Here is a 24,134-nt window from a genome sequence, read left to right as displayed (position 1 = left end):
TAAGGGCATTTAAATCATCCCAAGGTGACACACACAACTGCACCCTGGGAACCTGCTTGTTCACTGATAAGCACATCACTGTGAGTGTGGAGAATCATTTACAGCTATTAGAACTGAAAGATCTGGCCATACACACTAGGCAAAATAAAAATTATCAAGTTGGCCCTGCTTCATTTAGGCAGAGTAAATACAAAATTACATCCACTGGAAGTCCTCTGAAGAAAAAGTTGGTTATGTTGTTGCAAGAAGTAGAAATCAGTAGAAATAATTTTAAAGGGTACACAAATTCAAACCACCAGACATATAAGGAGCTAAAAAAAAATTACGAGCTGACAGCCCTTACCGAACTGACACTAATTTGGCACTAATTAGTAATTTGACAGTACTTTAATACAACCAGGATTCTTAGAAGAAATCATTTCCATTTCACAAACAACCAAGAGCTTTTTACTAATCTCATTCAGCGATGGGAACGTTCCACTCAACCATATCCAGAATGTAATAGAATAACTCCAGGAAAAGGCCTGAGATGAAGATTCTCTCATGATTGTGGTTCTTTTCTAAATATGTCTGGTAAATAATTCTATTGTTTCTTAACAGAAAATTATAGTTCAGTCATCAGTAATAAAGGCAAACAGGTTCACATGCCACCATATTTCATGTCTCTTTCTTCATTATCTTTGGTTTCTTTCTGTTACTTTTATTTTCATTGTTTTTATTGGGCTGGTGTGTGAGTGTGCATGTGTGCTTATGCATGTACAGCCGTGCATGCCTGTGCAGGTGTGTATGCTGAGATATGTGTGTGCCAAGACCAGAGAAAGGTTTTCAGATGCTCTGGCATATCACTCTTCACCTTATTCCTTGATAGAGGGTCAATCAACGAACCCAAAGATAGGCAGACAGACAGGAAACCCTAATAATCCTACTGTCTCCATCACCACACAGCTGGCACTGGGTTACAGACTAACGTGCACCCACAGGCTTTTTTTTTAACTTTTTATATAGATGCAAAAAAGTCAAACTCTGCTTCTCATGCTTGCACAAGCTAGTACTCTTCACCACTGAGCCAATCTCCCCAGCCCCATTATCCTGAACTCTTAAGGAACAAATGACTAAGTTTATATATATATATTGTTGTTAATGCTTTCTGATTAATTAGGCATATGTGTGTCTTTTGTGGGGTTTTCAGTTGCTTGTGAGCTGCCACTGGTCACGTGACTCAGCATAACCAATTTCTCGTAAAAACAATTTCACTTATTTTGCTCGTGATGCAGATTTAGAAATAATCTATTCTTTACCAGCTCCCAATAAAATAAAACATATAGTGGCATTAAGGAGTAATTTGGATATTTTACCAACTTTATATTTTGGCAATGTTTCATGCCCCATTTGCCTTAAAACTCATTAGATGAGTGCAACACCATGTTTTAATGCAATAGGTTTAAACCTATTTTTCCAGGGAAGTTGAGCCCTGCTTGTTGTCTGTGTTTTCATGCTTCAGTTAATAGATTGTGAAGTTTCCTTCTTCTGTCTGCTCTGTTTTCCTTTATATACCATTTGTTGGAGGTTCTTTATCTTGAGCAAGAAGAAACAGATGAAAAGTAAATTATCCCCTTGGGCTTGTGAAATAGTTTGTCTCTACAATCTACAGTCTCAATCATTTCTTATATTTTACAGAGCCTTCAATTTGTGACAAGTGTATGCACTAAAACTAATGTATCAATGGGAAGAAACCAGAAAACAGTGTTTGGGAGATTGCCAGGTAAGGACAGTGGTGGAGATTACTCATTTCCCCGAGTCTAATCACTCCAGCAGTGAGAGCAGCCAGGGCTTGGACGGGAAGCAGACTTCATTATTCCCTAGCATAGTCCTGGAGAACTCTTGGGCCCTGTGTAGGGTGTGTGTGTGTGAGGGGGGGGGGGGGTATGGTCTCACTATGTATCCCAGGCTGGCCCTGAACGCATGCTATTTTGGCTTAGCTTCCCAAGTTCTTAGATCACGAGGTATCCCACTACTCCTGGCTTTCATTTCTGTTCATTTATTTTTAATCTCTGTCCATCTCTCCTTCCACTCCTTGTCCATGTTTCAGTTAGATATGCGAGTCAATTTTCCTACCCAAATATGAATAAACTTTGAAGGCATTATGCCAAACAAAATAACACAGCCACAAATGGATGAAGGTTGCATGATTCTACTGTTTTGTACCAGGAATAGTCAAATTCACAAAAAACAAAAGAATAGAGGCTTTTAGGGACTATGTTAAAAAAAAAAAGACGAGAGTTAGCCATATAATATAGGGCTTCAGTCTCATAAAATGAAGTTTCAGAGATGGATATGGTGATGTCCATACTATACTGCGAGTGTATTTAATATGACTGAACAGTATTGCTGAAAAAGTAGGGAGCTGCAAAGATGGTTTAGCCGTTATGAACACTTTCTGCTCTTACAAAGGACCCAAGTTCACCTTCATGGTGCTGAGAGTTTGTAAGTCTAACTCCAGAGACTCTGACACTTGCTTTTGACTACCACAGACACCTAACACACACGGTGCACATACATTTATGCAGGCAAGTCTGATACACATAGAATTAGTTAAGGCAGTGCATTTCATGCTGTGTGTATGTGCTACACACACACACACAAAATAATTATATACATGCTTAAATGTCTGATCTACTCTCCTCTCCTTTTTTCTTTCTTTTTTACCTTTCTTTTTACTTATTCTTTGTGTCTTTCACATCAGGCATCTCTTGCATCTCCATCCCATTCATATCCCCTTCATATCTGTCCTCTGTCCTTACAACTTTCCTCTCCACAAAAAAAAGAGAAAATAAAAGAGAAAAAAGAAAAAAAGAGAGAGAAGGAAAAAATCAGTCTCATCATGGAAGCTGTTGTGCGACTCAGTGAGTCACACAGTAAACCCTTTTATCAATATATCTTTATTTGCAAGCGTTCATTGCAAAGAGTCATTGGCCTGGTTCAAGACGTCTAGTTTGTGCTACACTACTGATGCTGAACCTTCACTGGAACTCCACTTGGTTATCTAGCTGTTGCCCTGTGTTGTGGAGATCCTGCAGCTTTGGGTCTGCAGGATAGATCCCTTTACATGCTCCAGCAGATCACAGGTGGGGTGGATGTTGGGGTGGGCCAGCACATAACCCTGGTTCTGAGTCTGGGTAGTTGCAGGGTTAGTCAAACCCCCAACTCTTTCTTGTCCTCACCACCAGTGTGAACTTTTCTGCGTTGCCCTGGCTAGTTCACCCCTTGCATTAATGAGCAATGGGCTGTGGTAGTTCTCCTGCTTTCACGTCCTCAGGGTCGGAGTTCCCACACCTACACCTTGAGTGACTACCGTGTTGCACAGGTCTGGCATAGGGGCCACTCTCCAGAGTGCTGCAGCTGATGAGGGGAAGGGACAGCACTCCTGCTCTTATGACCTCAGGGCCAGCTCTCCCTTCTACCTCAGACATTAATGGGGCAGGTGGGGATAGGGCATCTCTCCCCCATCCATGCTGCCACATGACAGGTGAGTAATAGGGACAGCTCTCCCATGTTCACACCTTCAGGACTGGCTCACCCACACCTCTGAAAATGGAGTTGACTCTACTGTGCTGCCCAGACAAGGTGCAGGGCCTGCTCTCCCAAGTGTTGCAGCTAGTGGGGGGAGGGGTAGCTCTCCTACTCTTATGACCTCAGGGCCAGCTCTCCCACCTGCCTCAGGCATCTATGGGAGGGAGGGCGTCTCTCCCCCACTCATGCTGCTATATGGTAGTTGAAGGACAGAACCACATGCCCCATGCTCTCATTCCCAGGCCAGCTTGCCTGTGCCCTTTTCAACAAACAGGTTCAGTTACTCTGTGCTGCCCAGATGCCACACAGGACCCACTTTCCTGAGTGTTGCAGCTGGCAAAGGGGTCAGCTCCCTTGACAACTGGAGGTGGTAGGGGCAAGGGGGAGGGCGTCTTTCCCTCGTCTCCACCACCACACCATAGCCAAGAGAGGTGGTACCAGCTATGCCCCCCTCACGCTCTCAGGGCTGGCTCACCCATGCCCCAGTCTATACCTGCTTTTGACCACCACAGACACCAAACGCACATGGTGCATATACATATATGCAGGCAAATCTGATATACATAGAATTGGTTAAGGTAGTATATTTCATGCTGTGTGTATTTGCCACACAAAAATAATTATAAACATGCTTAAGTGTCTGATCTACTCTCTTCTCCCCTCCCCCCATAACTTTCTAATCATATGTTTTCTCTGTGGTCCAACTCTGGCTTCAGGCCACATCCCCCCACCCCTACACCTCCAGGCTCTCTTTTTATACTGACCACAGCAGGAAGCCCTGAATGACACCCATTCAGCTAGAATTGTATCTCAGCTCTTTCCTTTCTCTTTACAGTGTCTGACATGATGTGTACTATTTTAGCCTCGCGGACAGCTACTAAATGCATTTAATATCACTGTCGTATTCCTGTACACATTGGTATCCCCAAAAGAGTATGTACTCAATAAATCTGTACTACTTTATTAATCGCCCTCCTTTTCAAATGAGATGGACAGGAGCTTAACATGAAGTTTTGCATTTTCCCCCTTACAAACCTTAAGCTCGCATCTATTATCCTACTCATATTATTTCCCCAAGTAAGACTTCTTTTCTTAACATTTCAAGAACCATGGTGACAATTTCATCATGTCTAAAAACTGAAGTTGATTGTCACTGGATTGGTCCCTAGGGAAATCCAAGGATGCTTTCTCCTGTCACATGTCTCCGATCCAGATACCCTTCCCTCTTTCTGTCCGGATTTGTCTTCACTCAACCTATGGAAGCCTCCAGCCACTTCAGTGACACTGTAGTTGCTTTGTGATCCCTAGCTGACAGATCAAAACCTGCACACTTGATGACTTATCTCTGTAAAGCTGTGCTGAATTGTTTTAGCATGCCAATCAACATGTGGTTCTGTCTTAATTAGAGTCTAGTATCTTCTAGATAAAGAAATGACAGCCACAAACAATCATACCAGGAACCCTCCCTCCAAACAACCTGAGTCAGACAAACCACTCTCTTTCCATCTGGATCATAAGTAATAGCAAAAGAAAAGTTAGAACTGTCAATGGAAGGGAAGTATGACATAAACCGTGACCACGTTACAGTCTAATTTCACATGTTCATAAGATGTAGACTCGTCAATAAGCTTTGCACGTGTGTGCTGTAAATAGCTGAGCTCTGGGTTCTCTGTAGCCACGCTAGACAATGTGACAACTACCAGCCACACAGGACTGCAGAGCACTGGACAAGAAGAGGGTGCCCCCTTTTGAAGGAATAGTTGCTTGGATTTAGTTATTTAAAGAAAACGTTTTAAAAGTATTTCCCCCATCTACTTACACTTTACTACAGAAATCTTTCTGCAGCAAGGATGATGTTTCTGCTGGTCTGAGCTATGAGCATCAGCATGAGGAAAAGAGACTCCCTCTCTCCCTTAGTCCACCCTGCTCTTCACCACAGCCATGGTGCTCAAGCTAACACAACTGAGATGTAACTCGCAGAGGCCCATCCATCAGCAGTTTGTAAGAAGCAGTTGTCCCTCGTCATTTATCACTGCAGTAATGCAGATTGGGATTTTCCTGGGTCTGCTAGAACTTGGCATTTATTGTAGGGCGCCGGGGAGCGGCATTTATTCAATATGTAAGGAAACAATGTGCATCTTTTGCTAAACTAGCTTCTCTCCACTTAACATGAGCAACCGTAGGGTGATGAATGCTAACTTCTTTAAATTTTCCCCATGAAAACAAGTGCCTGGCAAAACCGAGTACTTTATAGAAGGTCAAGTTCTGTTATCAAAGTTGATATTACTTGTATTACTTACTATGTGTGTGTTACCATTGGTTCCTCTCTGATTTAAGGTTTGCTGGGAAACCTTTGAAGTGCAGTGGATAGATACAATGGGAATGGATTCTGACATTTTTTTTTTTTACCTGCTAACTTAGCATTGAAATGTTCACAATGTCAAGTGGGAAATTAATAATTACATCACTTTTTACTGCTGAATGTCTGTCAAAGAGAACAAAACCCTGTCAAGTAGAAGAAAAGCACAGGGATGGGAAGCATGTGTGACACCATCTCCTGTCCCCTTGTGAAACAGCAAATTAAAGACAAGTTCAATATGTTCCCCCCCGAAGCTAATAGACACACAGTACTAGTATAATGGGACAAATGAAACTAATGTGGTATTCCGCCTGCCTCAAACCATGCATCAGGAAATAAATCCCATCATATTAAGTTGTAGAGGTCTGCGCTGGTGACAGCTCAGCAGGGAAGGGGCCATGCCATTGAACCTGACAACGTGACTTCAATCCCCACAGCCCATATGGTACGAAGAGAGAACCAACTCCAGTAAGCTGACCAGAGATCGCCGCACATGTGCTGTGCTCTATGCAACCCTCTCCTCAAATTAACGTCAACTTAAGTCAAATAAGGGCAACACATAATATCTCATCTCTACATACCGAACCTCCACTTCCACATTAATGAAAATAAGTCAAGTCAAATTTCTACTAGTGCCATTAACAAGAGAACTCCAAATATAAATTCTGTCAGATTACCCATCTGATTACTGTGGCCGCTTATGGTCTGGTTACAAGATGGACCAAGCCAGCTGTCAATTTAATATGATTAACTGCAAAAGATTGTATTCTCTGGGTTTGTTTTTTTCTAAAAATGCAGACGAATATTCTCATAAAGCAAATATGTTAACCTTTTGTCACTTTGAGAAAATATATAGCTTAATCAACTTAAAGACAATGTGCTGCGGGGTAGGGTGAAGAGATGGCTCAGCAGTAAAGATCGTGTACTGTTCTTGCAAAGGACTCGAGTTCAATTCCCAGTACCCATGTCTGGCAGCTCAAAACCTCCTGTAAGTCCAGCTCCATGAACTTCATTCTTTCTTTCGGACTCCAAGGGCACCTGCACTCATGTATGTGTGTGTGTGTGTGTGTGTGTGTGTGTGTGTGTGTGTGTGTGTGTATACACACATGGCAACACAGTTCCAGTCCCTGGGATCTGATGCCCTCTTCTGGCCTCAGTGGACACCAGGCACACATGTGGTATGTCGCCATACATGCAAGCAAAACACCCATGCATATAAAATTAACAATAAAACCTAAAAACAATTTTAAAATGAGGAGTAGATCATTTTGTTAAAGGACTTGCTTTGATTCTCAGTTTCACAGTGGGTCTGGAGCCACTGTCAAGCTGACCATAAAGGTGGGAGGCAGGACATGGAACACAGCTATTGGCCTTCCATGGACAGAAGCCATGAAAGGCAGAGAGGGGACCTGATGCAAGACAAAACTCCTCAAAGCACGCCTGCACTTACCACTTCCTCCAACTCCGCTCTCCTCCAAACATTTCCGCCACCTCCCCAGAGTTCCAGAATCCTTACAGTCACCTTTTAAGTCTTAGCAGCCATTCCAGCACATGAGCTCCTTGGCGGGCCCCACATCCAAACCTTTAGGGTAACTATCCCCTGTGTGGTCTAACCTGTGAGTTACTAGGAAAATCCCTTCAAAGAAAAATATTTTCCAACAGCTTTGGAAACCTCATCATTGTTAAAGGTCATCCCCATGGATGTTACTAGCAGTGTTTTGAGTACCAAATTCTACCACTTATTAGTTTATTGAATTATACAGTCTCATCTAGTCTGATAAAAAAGCAAAAGAGGTAGATATTAAAATCTAAAGAGGTACAGTATATTAGTCAAGATTCTCTTAAGGAAAGGAATTGACAGGGTGAATATGTATTATGAAGGTGATTTATTAGATTAGCTTACACAATTAGTTCCAACAGTGGCCATCCACATGCTGGAGAGGCTGCAAACTCTGGAGATCCTAGGTCAGCAAGGCTCGGAATCTCAGCAGTCCCAAAGCTATAAATGGAGGTTTAAAGGATGCTTAAGGAGCCAAGGTTCTTCAGTCCATGTGGAAAAGCCAGAGAAGCTTTCTCTAACGTCAGTGAAGGATGTTGCAGCATAGAAGATGTGCTTCCCAACAAGAAGAAAAGGTAGGCTGAAAAAAAAGGACAACAGCTTCTCCCTTGGACCTCCTTATTATGGACTACTCCTGAGGGTGCTGTCCCTTCAGTGAATCCTTCCAGGAATTACCCTTAAAGACCAAGCTAGAACCACGTCTCTTAATTCACACTAATCTAATCAGGTTGAAAACCAAGATTAACTATCACAGAGTGGTTGCAGAGATAGCTCAATTTGGTCAAGTGTTAGATGCACAGGCAAGAAGACCTGACTGAATTCAGTCTCCTAGAATCTACATAAAAGACTAAGTACTGCAATGAATGCTTGTAAGCCCAGCACTGGGAGAAAGAGGCATGAGGATCTCTGAAGCATCCTGGCTACATCTGTAATCTAATCTCTAGGTTCAATGATAGCCCCTGTCTCAAAATCATAAACTGGAGTATAATTAAGAAAAACACCAACATTAATAGCTGGCCTCCACATGTACACGCCCAAATGTGTGTGCACATCTGCACACACACACACACACACACACACACACACACAAACAAACAAATCTAAAGGGAGTGGAACAACAGTTCAGAAGAGCTAACAGAAACAGGAAGGAGGAAGCCCTAAAACCTATCCCCTGCACCACTGTTTCCTCAACACAAGACACAATTAATGGTTCTGGAGAAGACTGTGGGGGTCTCAGATTCGATAGTTGTGAATCATAGAATAAAGTAAGTATGGTGTTTATTGTTTGGTAGCTTATGGACTGGTTGGATCTGCCATTCTAGATTGAAGGCTTTTACAACTGTTTGTTATTCCCTCTTTCCATTAACACACCAGTTAAACACACATATACACTTGGCTTTCAACGTGAGATTAAACTCCACTAGATCATCCTTCAAGTCCTGTGCCTAAATAATTTAAACACTGGTGTGTACGTACGCCCGTCCCCGCCCCGCCCCCCCCCCCCACACACACTAGACTGATACAGCATACTCACCTTAGTAACAGTTCCAAGATTCTACACACCTCCACGGCCTACTTTTATCACCAGCGGAAAGCCAATAAGTCTTAATTGTCTCTAAACCATCTCCAGCTGTGTAGCCTTCTTCCCATACAAGATCTTTATAAAAGAAAGGCTCATAAAATAGTTTTCTCAGCACTATATTTATGCCAGGATTTTAAATTTCAGTTACAAAGAGAAATTATATCTACCATTTGATGCAAATGTGCTTGAACACGTTATGGCTATAAAAGTAAAACCTGCTTAATCCTCTCATAAACTTAGTAATTTTATAAAACTCATGTTGTTTCATAGACATAAAATGGGAAAACAATTAGCATTCTAAACAGGATCCCAAGTCAGAAGCACAAGCCTCCATCAGAGTCCCAGAGTTTTCTCTCTCCATTTACTCTGTGTAACAAGCACAGTGAAATACACTTCCCATATGCTGAAAGTAAGTGTGCTGTTTATTATTTGGTGGCTTATGGACTTGGTGGATGTGCTGTTCTAGACTGAAGGCTCTTACAACTGTTTATCATTCCCTCTTCCAATTAACACATCCATATTTCCCCTATGCCTTCCCAAACTTGCAACACAAATCTGAACATTTTAAAAACTGATAACTCCTCTACACTATCAAAACACTTGAGTGGTTACTGCAATCCAATAATCCCTTAGTTCTCCCTCTGATATCACATCAAAGTGGGGACCTCCAGTGCTTTGGTTGGAAAGGATTTGCATGGTTCGCAGGTCCTTCTGATGGATAAGAAGTCTCCAAATGGCTGGTGCTAGAAGACTTAATTCTGGAGAAGATAGTTGGAATTCATACTATGACATGGAAGATCGTACTTCCATAGGAACTGAGCTGGCCAAAAGAAAGGATCTGATCTTTTCCCTGAATTTTAAGTCACAACATTAAATATGCATTCAGAACAAATCTCTTTGTCCCAGCTTGGTAACCCAAATCAATTCCTATGGTAATGGCAAAGTTCCCCTCCTGGGCATTCACTCCCTTTGCCCATCGAAGAAGCCTTAGGGGCCTCCAAAAGTGTATGACTCTGTCTGTCACAAACATCTCTCCCATCACATCCAATGCAACCAGTGAACAGGATTTAAAAAAAGTTTTAGGTTCATGGCAATTGGAAGTGAGGAGCCAGGAAAACTGAGGATGAAAGCAAATATGCTATCTGCCACCTCTTTTTCTTTTTTCTGCTTACCATACAATTTTCTAGAAATGCTAGGATGGTGGTAAAGAATTATAGTGTTTATTCATGGTCATATTTCAGGAAAGTTTTCTGAATAATGTATTATAGCATATAATGAAACAGGCAATTAACAAGCAACTGAAAAATAGTTCCTGCTTTACTGCTCTGCTCACTATTCCTAAGGAGAACACCAGTTTGCATTCTTTGAAGTCATGGAGTTATCTTTGACTAAAAGTCAGAGTGCATGAGAGGAAAGTTACCACTGATTAACTAGATATCAAAGCAACCCTGCATGTCATACTAATGCACTATGGGATGGGCAGGGTTAACCAAAGAAGCTTTGATCATGAGCCTCCCCAGTTAATAGCTACCTCCTCCACTGTAAAGTTCTATTTTAGTAGAGCTTTGTGTATGCTTAAAGAATCAGAAAAGATCATTTGTCTTCTTTTCTATGAACTGGGCCACACAGTGAGTTGCCAATGTCTTTTCACTCTTTCTTTTCTTTTTTTAATTTTATTTCCTTCAAACGAAAAGGCAATAAAAGTCTTCTAGGGTTGACTCCACATGAATAGAATAAATTCACAAGAATGAAAGTTTTTCATGAGGAAAAGAACCTTCCAGCACCATAGGCAGAGATTAATATCTGGAAGTAAATAGACCACAGACCATTTGCTAAATTTTGTTTCAAACACTGTCTCTCAAGAATGATTTCAACAAGCCAGGACAAAATCCATCTTGTTAATTTGCAGTCACACCATGTAAATCAGGCTTTTTACGGAAAGGCTTTGGTCTCTCAGGAATGATTAGAGAATTGATGATATACAACTGTCTGTAAACCTGCCACTGAGCATCAGGCAGGAATGTGATATGCCCTCTCAAGCTATCCCACCTGCCTATGCAGGTAACAGAGAGCAAGTGACCCCTGTCAGCAGACTTCCAAGACTTACCATGAGCATCAAGCCACATGGAGGTCTGCGGATTTTCCCATAATGTAGCTCAAGGGAAAGAGAGAGAGAGAGAGAGAGAGAGAGAGAGACAGAGAGACAGAGAGAGACAGAGGGAGGGAGGGAGGGAGGGAGGGAGGGAGGGAGAGAGGGAGGGAGGGAGGAAGGTTAGTTCCAATAAGCATTGTGTGGCCAGCGTAACCTAGGCAACTCTCAAGCCTTATCGGTATAATGGAGTCACCATGATGTCACCTTAACTTGCTTTACTGGACAGAACATAGAAGAGTCTTGAATCTCTTCCAGAGTTTGACCCCAAAGGTAAGAGAGATTAATAGTCAGCAAGTCAAGACAGCCACTGAAAGGGCCTACTCATTTAACTCCACATTAAAGCACTCAGCCGTAGCAACTCACGAGAGACTTCTACTCTAAAACTCCACAAGAGCACGAACAAAATAAAAGGAATTTTTCTCCTTGCAGTGGAGCAAACCAAAAACAGTGACAGGGCTTCTCACAATGATAAAACAAATCACCGGTAACACCTAGACTAATTATCCTTCAGGTGCTAGCTACAAAGCATTCTTCAAGAGATACTGATAAAAATCCTAGCTGTGCAAGGCTAGAATAACATATCTGCCCTAGTTATAGACAACATCTTTCCCCCTTTTGCAGTCTGCTTCTGTTTTCCTTTGCTGAAATTAATGCTAACCTATAAGCAGCAAAGAGTACAGTTCTGCATATATATGCATATTTTATATATATATATATATATATATATATATATATATATATATATATATTACACACACAACACACTCACACACACACACACAACTTTTCAACTAAGGTAAAATGGAAAGGCCCATCTGCCCACTTTAGTTAGCTCGAAGTTAAAATGTGCTGACAATGTGAGAGAGTGAGAACAAGTATAGGAGAGAGTGAGAATGGGGGGGGTGGACAGAAGGAGAGAGGCAGGATGCAGAGGATGAATGAGAGCACTTCACCCTTTCTGCCTCCTGTATCTCAATAGCCCTAAACTTTCCTGTCTCTTTAACCCTTTCCTCCCACCCCATGTCCCAGCCACTGTTCTCTACTGCTCCTTCTTTGGTAGGCTCAACTGTGATGCGATCATGTTCCATGGAGTTACTGTGCATGGAACTTAAGCTCCAGCTTAACAGCACTGAGTAGCGAGGACCTAGTGAGAGGTGACTGGAGTGTGCAGCCTTTGCCCCCATGGATGGAGGGATGATGTATTTGGTGCTCTCCGGTGCTGTGATGAAACAAAAAGTGACCTATGTAAGCAAGAGTTTATTTTGATGTGTGGTTCCAGAGAGGAAGCCAATAATGTCAGGGAAAGCATGGCAGCAGGTGGCCCTAGCGTGAAGCTGAGTGATCACTTCCACACCAGCAAACACGAGAGAGAAAACTGGAAGTGGGGTGAAGCTAGAAACACTCCAAGCCCTCTCGTGATTATGAAATTCCTCCAGGACTCCATCTCCTAAAGGTGTCAGAACCTCCCCAAACAGTGCTACCAGGCAGCGAACAAGTGCTTATGTATGTGAGCCTATACAGGACATTCAAACTCAAACCACCAACGTAATGCCATTATCAGGAAAATGGCTTGGTTGGTTGAGAATGGACTTAGTATAAAAGTGAGTTAGGGTGCATCTTGTTTTCCTGCTTTTCTGCCCTCCACCATGAAAGACATCACATGAAGTCCATCGCTAGATACTGACATTTTGATATTGAACTTACTGACCTCAGGAACTGTAAGAGCTAAACCTCTGGCAATCATCCAGACTCAGGTGTTTGATTATAACATTAGAAAATAGAGTAAGACAAGCCTTGGGTTTGGAGTCCTTCTGTGTTTAGACTCAGCAATACTCATTCAAGGACCTCTTATTATCCCCTCTGGCATGACCACTCAGTCCATGTGAGACCAACTGAAGAGGATTCCATTCCCAAATCTCATGTAAGGAAAGGGTTGGTCATTGTTCCCAGGCCTGGGAAGTCTGATGAGGTAGAATTTGGTCCTGCCAATCCTAGCCACGTGCAGCTATGCTAATTTAGAGTGCACCTGGACTGATAGGCTCTCTACGATCTTCTGACAAGCTTGGGAGAGTTGGAAGCATCGTCTCTCTAGCACATGACATCTACAATAATCTTAAGACCAAAGCAAAACCTCCACATTTAACTGAGCTGAGACCCTCTTCAAACACCCACAGGACTGCCCAGTTCTACCAACCAACTGTACTTTGGCAAGTTCCAAAGTGAGATTGGAGGCCTTCCTTACATCTAGCTGACTGGTCACAATGCTAACAGCATAACATAAACCCTGACAGTCATCTCCCACTCAGGTACTATGCTGTCACCTGCTGGCTGACACTCAGAACTCTCAGGCCCCACGACCAAGCCTTGAATCCTTGAGGTCTGTGAATGGCCTGCTACTTCTCTGCTGACTATGACAATCCAACCTCTGGCAGGCCACACCCTTATTCCTGACTCTGCCCATCTCTACCTTCCAGTTGTTCTTTGACCCTAGTCTTTTTTTTTTTTTTTTGGTTTTTCGAGACAGGGTTTCTCTGTGTAGCTTTGCGCCTTTCCTGGAACTCACTTGGTAGCCCAGGCTGGCCTCGAACTCACAGAGATCCGCCTGGCTCTGCCTCCCGAGTGCTGGGATTACAGGCGTGCGCCACCACCGCCCGGCTTGACCCTAGTCTTATGGTAACTTCAATGCAGCTTAGAGCCCAAAGATTCGTGGAAATTTGTTGTTTAAAAGTAAAAACAGCATTCAGATGCTAAATAAACAATAAATCCAATAAATAAACAATAAATAAAACCATGAAGGCTCCAGGGATCAAACTTGGATCTTCAGACTTGGTAGCAAATATCTTTATCCACTTGAACCATCTTGCCAGCCTATCAAATGCACAGTATCTCTGAAAGCTGACAAAAGGGTCTGGAGAGAATATTATTTGAACAAAGTCAAGGAACTTGGACACTGACTTTTCTTATCTGTGAAAAGACACCATGCCCAAGGCAATTTATAAAAAGAGTTTATTTGGAGCTTAGATTTCAGAATTTTAGATTTCATGACCATTATGCCAGGGAACATAGCAGCAAGCAGACAGGCATGGTGTTGGAGGAGTAGCTGAGAGTTCATGTCTAGAGACACAAGCATGAGGCAGAGAGAGCCGAAACCTCAAAGCCCGCCCTCGGTGATGCATCTCCTCCAACAAGGCCTCACCTCATAATCCTTCCCAAAGAGTTCCTTCAACTGGGGATTAAGTAGTTATTCAAATATATGAGGCTGTGGGAGCCATTGTCACTCAACCATGATGGATGGTAATGTGTAACATTATTTGTCCTTGGCAGATGTTCCATGGCCCTGACATCTCCAATCATCTTGGGTTCTCACTGAAATGTAGGCTTCATCTTCACAGCTTCAGAAAGTGGCCTCTCAGAACGCTCTTGTAGGGAATCCAATCCCACAACACATTGCCTGACTTTAGCCATTGTCTGAAATGGTGGAGAAAGATTCCCTGGCTTCCTTTATGATGTACCTTTTATGTCTGCAAAAACAGTCTCTCATGAATGATGCTGCCAAGTTCTGCCGTCATCTCAGGATGGAGGCTGGACCCTTTGGAAAAAGGTATCTGTGTTCCATGCTTGCTAAATATATGAAGACACTTTACTGTGTCACTGTTTTTAAGCCATGAACCACTTAAACTGCATTCTCAGTTCATGTTCTCTCTTTTCAAATAAATTTGTATTTCAAGAATCAAAGCTTTTAATGGGTGGGGTCTTACCCTTGGAGCAGATTTTCTATTTTCCCAGTGCACATGAGGACTTTTTCCTTTAACAGTTAGAACCTTTTCTAAGCACATGCCTTGGCTGCAACTTTAAACTTGCCCGACTCTTTTCTGAACAAACTGAACATATTTCTATTTTTTTGAACTGCTTACTGCTTTTTTCATTGTAGATCTGGGTAAGAGTGGTAAGTAATAACCATGACACAGCCTGAACATTACCCTGCCCTGCAATTCCTTCCACTGACCATAAATTTCTAATACAGCCTAACTAAAGTTCTCAGAATGCAGTCAGACTTGTGGCCATAATTTCATATGAATGGCATCCAGTTCCTTTGGAGTCCTTGGTCCCCTCTGAAACTCCATGAGCTGGGCCTGCAGAGACAACATTCTTCTCCCTAATTTTGTTTTTGAAACTCTCACTGGACAAGACCAGACCATTAAGTTTTTCTTGCAGTACTCAAGGGCTTTTCTAGCTCAAATTCACAAACTCTTCCACATCCTTTCCACAAACCAGTTCCAAAGGCTTAAGAACCACATGATCAGGTTTATTACAGCAGCAGCTCCTTTTCTTGGTACCAGTTTCTATGTTAGTTACTTTCCACACTACTGTGATAAAATAGCTAACAAGTAAAAATTTGAAGGAGGAAGAGTGTCTTCTGTCCTACAGTTGCTGAGGGTACATCCCATCCTATAAGAGAAAGCACAGTGTCATGAGAAGGAGACCAGCTGATCACTGCATACATTGCATTCTGTGGTGTGGGTGTATGGGTGTGTGTGTGTGTGTGTGTGTGTGTGTGTGTGTGTGTGTGTGTGTGTTTATTAATCAGTTGGCCTTAACATAGAGTTATTATCTGGATAGGAAAAAACAATCATCAGTGTATTAAAACTAGAGAACCAGAAGGGTCTGCCTGGAAATTGAGATGTTAGAACCATCACAAATGAGTATAACATGGCCTCAGTGATGGAAAACGTTGTCATGGAGGTTCTGGATGCATATGCACAAGCTACACTCCCGACACTTCCAGATACCAAGACAACTGAAAACTGAATTATGAGGTTTTTTAAGAGTACATTCCCTCTTGTCACAATTTTTTTCATCGTCATCTATTAGTTTCAAGAAATTAAATTAATTAGATTAAAAACTGGGTTTTGGTATGCTTATACCAATGCTACTTACTTTTATTTTAACTATAAACTGTCTCAGATAAATAAATAGGTGGAGAGACTCATAAAAAATGAGCTTTCACCATTCTTTCAGTATTTTCTTCTCATCAAAGTGATTTCTATTTGTTGCATGAACCACATATTGATAAAACAATTTCAGTTTACCACTTGATGGCCTTGTTTCTATAAAAAAAAATCTGCATCAATTTAGAGGAGCTATCGCCTCAGGAATGAATTGATTAATTAGATCAATTACAAATTTTAAGGTAAAATTATGCCGACAAGTTGGATGAAATGATCAGCTTTATAATTTTAACTTGGAATTGACAAGACTTCCTTACAATTTCCATAATAGGAAGGAGCATCTGTTGCAGTGAATAAAATTTCATATCAGTTTATCGTTTCAAATGAACCAAATAAACCATTATGCCAATGATTTGTAATTTATAGGACTTTTAAATCTCCACAATTAGGTGATGTCAAGGTGCCCTTAGAAACAGCCTGGCATTTCTGAATAATAAACGGTCACTTCTGGATTTATTCACAACTCTCTTATTCAAGTAATTTTGTGCTAAATTTCCTGCTTTAGAATTCTCTGCCCACTTAGAATTTTGTTATTTCCTGGCTGTGAGGTGTAGCCTTCCCCCAGTGTGTATTCTAATCTTGTCCTATTAGTCATAGCTGAAAGGACACTTCACTGAGCATCATCAACATGAAGACTTGAAAGTGCTAATTGATTATAAATGAGAATATGACTAACCTGAGGAGAAATAAGGATGTGAACATTTTAAGAATAAACAGAGTCTTGGAGCTTAAGTAAGAACGTGGGGAAAGCGATGTGGATGTTGCAGAAAGAGAGACGAAGTAAGGGCTAAGTAAAAGAACAGAAAAAAAAGAAGCAAGCATTTTTTAAATTGCCCACTTATGAAACAAAACAAGGGAAAGAAGCAAAAGATATGAATATTTTTTAAAAGATTTTATCAAATGGCCTTTAATTTCAAATGAAATGATTATTTTGTGGAAATCCTAAAAAAAAAAAAAAATCCACAAAAATACCACTATAACTAAATTCAGCAAGAATATGAGATACAAGGTCAAATAAGCTGTATTTCCATACCTTTGCAGTAAACAACTGGATAGAGAGACTTAACTATTCCTGTTTGTAATAGACTCAGCACAATCTTTATAGCTATGATAACAAAAAAAAAACTGATGAAATACTTATTTGATCTAAATACATGAAAATATCTACCTTGATCATAGATGGAAAAAAAAAAACATGATCAAGGTCTTAGTTGTCCTTAATTGCTTTATAGTATCAACATGATCATAGCCACAATCTAAGCAGAATTTCTTATAGATCTTTACAAATCTATTCTCAAATTTACATAGATGTACAGTAGTCCTCTATAGCCAAGGCAATCTAAAACACAGGAGGTCACTTAGGCTTAACCTAATGAAAAATTGCAAAAGCCAGGACAAAGTGGTATATTGTTGGCAAAAGCAAAAGGCAGGTAGAAGTTAGACTAACAGAATGGGGAACTGGGAATAGAACAGACTTAAACAGTAGAATGACTTTCAGTGAAGACACCAAAGCAACCTACTGGTAACAGAAAGTCTCAATAAATGGCTCTGGGATTACTAGACATTCAGACAAAAGGAAGCGAAAAGATTTCTTTCTAGATTATGGTTAATTTAACAAGCATCATTTAAGATGACTCATAAGCCTAAAAGTAAAGGCAAAAACTTTATATTGTTTTTAATATATATATATATGTTTACAAATCAATAAAGACAAAAAGAAAAAAATCTCAAGTTATAGGCTGAGAAAAAAATTTGAAAAGCACATACCTGACAGGAGATTTTATCCAGAATATAAACGATGAACACAGCTTTGTACGAAAAAGATGAACCAAAAACAGCAATAAAAGGGAACAAAATACTTAAATAGCCTCTTTGAAAAAGACAGACACAAGTGCACTGTAAGCACATGAAAAGGTACTTGACATCCTTAGTCATAAGAAAAACACAAATTAAAATTATAGCCAGAATGGCTATAATTGAAAAGATGCTAACAATACCAAATGTTGAGGAGGATGTGAACAACTTGAACTCCCACATGGTGCTTGTGAGCCTGTGAAATGCTATAGCCACTTTGGAAAGTAGTTGGCATTCTCCTGCAAAATTAAATATACATCTACCCTCTGACCCAGCCACAGCCCACACAGCACAAACAAAATACATTTCCACCAGGAAACCTGTACAAGGGTCTGCAGACGAGCTCTTATAGAAACCATGCAAATGTCACATGTCAACAGGGAGAATGAGCCGACCACACGGGAGGCTATTCAGAGATTGACAAGAAAAACTTGTGCAGCAGCATGGCAGGACCTAAACCTTTCTGAATGAAAGGAGTAAGATCCAGAAGACTATATACTAGATGAGCCAACTTGTCGGAAGTCCAAACCAAGCAGAATTCTAACTGTAGAGGAAAAATTAGAAAGTGCTTAGAAAGCACTCATCTCTTGAGAGGAAGAAGACCAAAAAGTGGCAGGTGAGAAGATGTTGGACTCCTGGCACAGTTGTCTGTCTAGTATTAGGATTCTTTCTCATACATAAGTAATTAGACAGAACTTATCCATCCCCCCAAAATAAACTGGAAACATGATGGACTGTCATCTTTGATTAATGTTGATTGGTAAATTAGTAATAAAAAATTGGTGTCTGCACTTTCTTATATTAAAATACACTGAAATTAACTTTTTAAAAGTCTATACCTAAGTCAAATGAGTTGGTTTGGGTCTGAAGAAGCTTCTAGATGATGCAGAACCCAAATAAGCATTTGGTATTGCTATCCAGAAAGGACTTTAATTCGCAGATAACCTACATATTCCTGTGCACAAGGTACAAGAGGCTGCATCTTAAGTGATATTCCTCAATCTGGGAAAATATCTCTGGGAGGTTGCTCCAGGGTGCTAGCATTTTCTCAAACCACTAAAATTTAGAACTTAGAAGCAAATGATAATGTATTTTTAAAACTTTTCCTTTAAAAAAATATATGACATTTACTTGTTTACAGAATACACTCCCTTTCAGCAGCGCAGAAACCAAGGAGCTCAGCACCTCACTGCAAAAATAACTAGTAAAAATAGGCAGCGACCAGATGGCACATACTGGTAATAGCGCTGTCTGGAAGCCGCAGCATCAGTCACACAGGTGATGAGTGTGTTGTGCTCTGCTTGCCCTGGGTCCTGAAACTGCTCGGCTCTGAACTCTAAGGTCATAAGGTTGTGTTTTTCCACCCAAATCGTGTCAGCAACGAGACTTCAATTAATAGTAGCAGGACCTCTAAACAGCAACACTGCGCCTTGGAGTGTCCTCATTGAATACCCACCTCTAACCTTAATTCAATCAGATTGAAGTGTTCAATTTAATTGAATGCTGACTTGACTTCTATTCCTCTGTATGCTTCCTGTACTATCCCTGCTCTCACACCAACAGGGAACCCAGTACCTGAATGGCAGAGAGAGCTGTGGCCTCTTTTAGAATTATTTTCATGAATTTTAGTAGGTCATTTTTAGGATGGAGTTAGAAACATTGCTCATAAAGTCACAAGGTCTCACACATGACCATCTATCAGGGACCCCCCTCTAAGGACACTCTGTTGGACAAATTGTTCTATCTCAGAACAGTGTAACATTAAAGTATAAATCTTTCCGCAAACTGTAATTTCCTCTGGTTTAGCTACTAAAAAAGTCCAAATTCAATTTGCAACCCAGTTCTAGAAATGTTCCATAAACTTATTACATGATTTATTTTTATCTGTTTCTCTTATATATTACTGTTTGGTCTCTGGTCCTTCATGAAATCTTGCCTGGAAGAAATAAGGTTATAAAAATTAAATTTAAAAATTCATCAAGCATCTTTTTTGTTTATTTATATCTATGTCTACTTCCAATGGCTCTGTCAGATGTATCTAAAGATAAAAAAGAATTCATATTGAATTTACCCATTTCATTCTTGTTTCATAGACATATTACATGTATACCAGACATCTGGATAAATACTTGATGAGATAACTAAAAGAATGAACTTCAGGGAAATCATAAATTAATATGCTGGAATATTTTACAGTGTTAATTGGCTCCTTAGGATAACTTAGAACAGGAATAAGGGAGATCTTTTTTATGTCTTTTTTAATAGAAAGACAGCATTTAGGACCAGACAAGCTATATTACATTATCTTAGTATAGTAGAGACCTCCAGTCTCTAGTCATGACCCTGAAGGGAACATAAGAAAGTACAGACTGATAAGGAGAAACTTACACCACTCCAGCAAACTAGGTGATTGAAATGGAAATCACAACGTTAGAAACATACAACCATTGATGCTATATGCCTTGATTGGTTCACTAGACTTCATACTGAGGCTAAGAACATGAAGCAGGGGGCTGGAGAGATGGCTCAGAGGTTAAGAGCACTGACTGCTCTTCCAGAGGTCCTGAGTTCAATTCCCAGCAACCACATGGTGACTCACAACCATCTCTCGGAAAAAAAAAAAAAAAGAACATGAAGCAGGATGACATGTTGTTGTTGTTTTTTTCTACATACATGTACATGGGCATTCCAGGAATGTAAGGATTAGTACCAATGCTTCAATACATGCATGAATTTTCCTGTGTATAGTCTTTCATTGAACAAATATTACAAGGAAAATGCAAAGAATCTGGTATCTAAAGACCTACATGCTGCAAAGAAAACCTTCTTGTCTTTTTCTGATAAAATGGAAGTTGTCATTTTTTTGTTTTTAATCTAAATGGTAAGCTGGTTTGTTTTGATAATGTAGTATTATAAAATAAGCATTAGTAAAATCAGTTGGAATACTTCAAGTAATTCATGTAGTATCTTTCCAAATGGAAAAAGGTTTTTTCATAGCTTTGAAACATTTGGAAAAGATGTTTTTCCTCCTAATCAGTCTTGGCCACATGTAAGTTAAGGACAGAAATTTTCATTTTCAGGTGAAAGAATTACAGCCTAAATATTTAAATGACAAATACATCTTGAAGTTGGCACAGTGGGTCTCTGATAATGGGATGAGCAAAATGGTCTTCATAGCATTTGACCTTGGAGATTTACATATATTGATTAATCTAAGCCATAATTTTATCACACAATGAGCCATTTTTTTTCTTTACCCTTCTTGTGCTGTCAGCCTTTCTTCTATAAATCTGACTCACTTTTGAATCTCATGTATGGAACAGATAAATTCCTTATTGTAGTGCTTGGAGGGAAAGCTGAAAGCACAAGGCTGCTAAAGAATACAAAGTGGGGGCTGGAGAGATGGCTCAGAGGTTAAGAGCACTGGCTGCTCTTCCAGAGGTCCTGAGTTCAATTCCCAGCAACCACATGGTGGCTCACAACCATCTGATGTCTTCTTCTGACCTGCAAGCATATATGTAGGCAGAACACTGTACCTATAATAAATAAATAAATCTTAATAAAAATATATATATATATATATATACTTAAAAAAAAAAAAAGAACACAAAGTGATGGGCAGGAACTGATGGTCACCTGTGGTTTTCAAGACCCAGAATTCTAAGAACCAAAACTAGAGCTATAATCTGAAACCATCTTCACATCCCATGGTCAGGTTCCCGGCTTTCTGTGCCTCCTGAAGGTAGGCTTGGACATTGCCCTATCTAAAATCATGGCTTACTGATTATATGATCTCCCTTCTTGGACGGTAAGCTCAGTGATGGAAGTAACGGAGTCACATGTGTCATCTTTATACGCCCCACAGAAACCAGCATGGGTTTTTTTTTACAACTGGCCTTTAAAAACGGTGTGCTGCCTTAAAACAATACAAATGCTGATCTAGAGGAAAATTCCATTTACACGTGGTTTCATTTATAGTCATTTGTTTAGGAGGATAGTGAAGAGTCAAGCCAAGAGCTGATTCCAACCTTAGATGTGTGGAAAACATCATCAGCCTATTCATGTTTCTTCGCTGCTGCCTGCCTGCCATGCGTCTGATGTGACCGCAGTGCCAAGGCTTGATGGAGTGCCCTTGCCATTAGCCTATGGCCATCTGTCATACTAGACTGTGAGTGGCAGCAGGTCAGGGGAACCAGGCAAGGAGCCAGAGCCAAGAAACTGGGATACAGATCAAACAGGGTCACAACAGCAAGAGGGCTGGTCAGACGTCATTAAACAAAGAAAAAGTTTAAAGGACGCTAACAGCAGAGGTCAGAAAATAATGAAAATATCCAACAATAAGCAGTAGGAAATCAAGAGGTCAGTGAGCCCAAAATAGAGGGTTATTATGCCTAAATAAGGCTACATATACATACACAGAGAGTAAGCCAGGACTGGAAGAAGACACTTACTGTACAGCTCTGAATAGTCCCATGTTTGAACCTACTACTGAAAATGCATCTGACACTGTCTTTAATCACTCTAAAACATCCTATGAAAAGCAAAATTGTGTTATTGTTCAATAAAAGCATGAATTTATTTAATGTAAATGTCTTAAAAGCAGTATTTACTAGCTGGTTTTGGATTTTCTTCTGTTTCTTCACACACCAGGACTGTCACAACAGTTCTCAAAGGGAACCAAGTATACGCCCTGCATGGATTGTCTCTATTGTGCTGGTAGGCAGATGTGTGTCTATCGACCAGGGGTAGTGGTGGATGCCTGCAATCCCAACACACCAAAGGTGAAAGCAGAATGATCAGGAGTTCAGCTATGTAACAACTGCAAGACTACACAAGACCCCATCTCAAAACAGAAAAATGAGGGCGAGAACACAAGTCAAACACCTCTAGTCTCCTTGATCCATTATTAAGGTCTTTAACAGCATGGCTCTAAACCTATATTTCTAGCCTATAGTTCTAGCCTATAGAACTACTCCTAGAGTTCAAAAAAGTAAAGTCACTACCCCTCCCATAGGAGCTTGGAATGAGTCTGAGCCTTTCTCCCCCACAACTGGCAAGAAGAGAAGAGATCTTGATCACTGCATTTTCTTGTCAATGCCCCCTTCATGTCCTCTCCATTTACAAAACAAGTCATGCAAACCCCAAAGTTGAAATTCTCCCCTTGCAATCGTAACACCTCATCATTCTGTCTCACCCATTTTTGTGAGGTTTCTCTACTATATTTGACATCAGAATGTTATTCTTACTTGTATTTCACTTATCTACCTTCCTCTACTAGAGCACACTTTCTATGAGAACAGGAATTTTGGTCAACAACAGGTGGGAATAAAAACCTAGCTGAACAGTGAGCAAGCACTACATCCTGTATCCAAGCAAATGTCACGCTGCTCCCCACACACTATTCCAGTCACTCCTGAATGCTAGGACACGGGCCCTCCCTCACTGTTGTCTGCCTGTGCAGAGCCTCCCTGTCAAGCCCATCTAGACTCTTTCCTCTTCTCCAAAGCTTTCTCAACCTGTTCCTGCTCCCAGGTATCTGTCCTCCTCTGAAATCCTTCAATGTTGTTGTCATTCCACCATTAGTCAGCATCCTGCTGTGAGAGTTCTGCACTGTTGTGAGGAGTCACTGCTCATGTCCTCAATGATTCTCTAACTTATAACTTTCTTTTTGAATCCTAACAGCTCAAATAAGAAGGTTATTTTTATCCTTACTTATTTCCAAGGCAAGGTCTTCCACGGAATGGGCATATTAGCAGATCGTTGTTGAAGGCATGATTGGGTTAATTTAGAAGCCTGTCTTGAAGGAGGAATAAGTTCAAGTTGTATTTTACCATTCTAAAGGAAAAGATTGAGGTTTCTTTTGCTGTTACTGACCTCTGAAAATGGTCATGTAACAACAAATGGTAAAAATGGGATGTAAATGTGAAAGTGTTTGGGAAAGTGGCATCCACAAGGAGCAGCCATGGGAAAAGTAGCATGTAGCAGGTTTCCCCCATCCCTCCTGGCAACCCCTCACTGTGCTCAGGTGTGGAATGACTCATCCCTAACAG

The 24,134-nt window shown here is 40.7% G+C and overlaps 1 long non-coding RNA gene across 2 annotated transcripts in view; it reads right to left on the bottom strand.

Annotated features, from left to right (window-relative positions):
* The window catches only part of LOC131918822 (uncharacterized), a 29,556-nt gene extending 18,273 nt beyond the window's left edge, over nt 1–11,283 (bottom strand). Inside the window, exon 1 of one of the 2 annotated variants that reach the window (XR_009381092.1) lies at nt 11,177–11,283. This is a non-coding gene — a long non-coding RNA (uncharacterized LOC131918822). The remainder of the gene's footprint in view (nt 1–11,176) is intronic. The other variant, XR_009381093.1, reaches the window with a different exon arrangement.
* Nucleotides 11,284–24,134: the final 12,851 nt, after the last annotated feature.

The sequence above is a fragment of the Peromyscus eremicus genome, chromosome 8b (genome assembly GCF_949786415.1).
Source record: "Peromyscus eremicus chromosome 8b, PerEre_H2_v1, whole genome shotgun sequence".
Classification (NCBI taxonomy): Eukaryota; Metazoa; Chordata; class Mammalia; order Rodentia; family Cricetidae; genus Peromyscus; species Peromyscus eremicus.
Note: the sequence above shows the minus strand (reverse complement) of the source record. Positions and strands in the feature narration are given on the sequence as shown.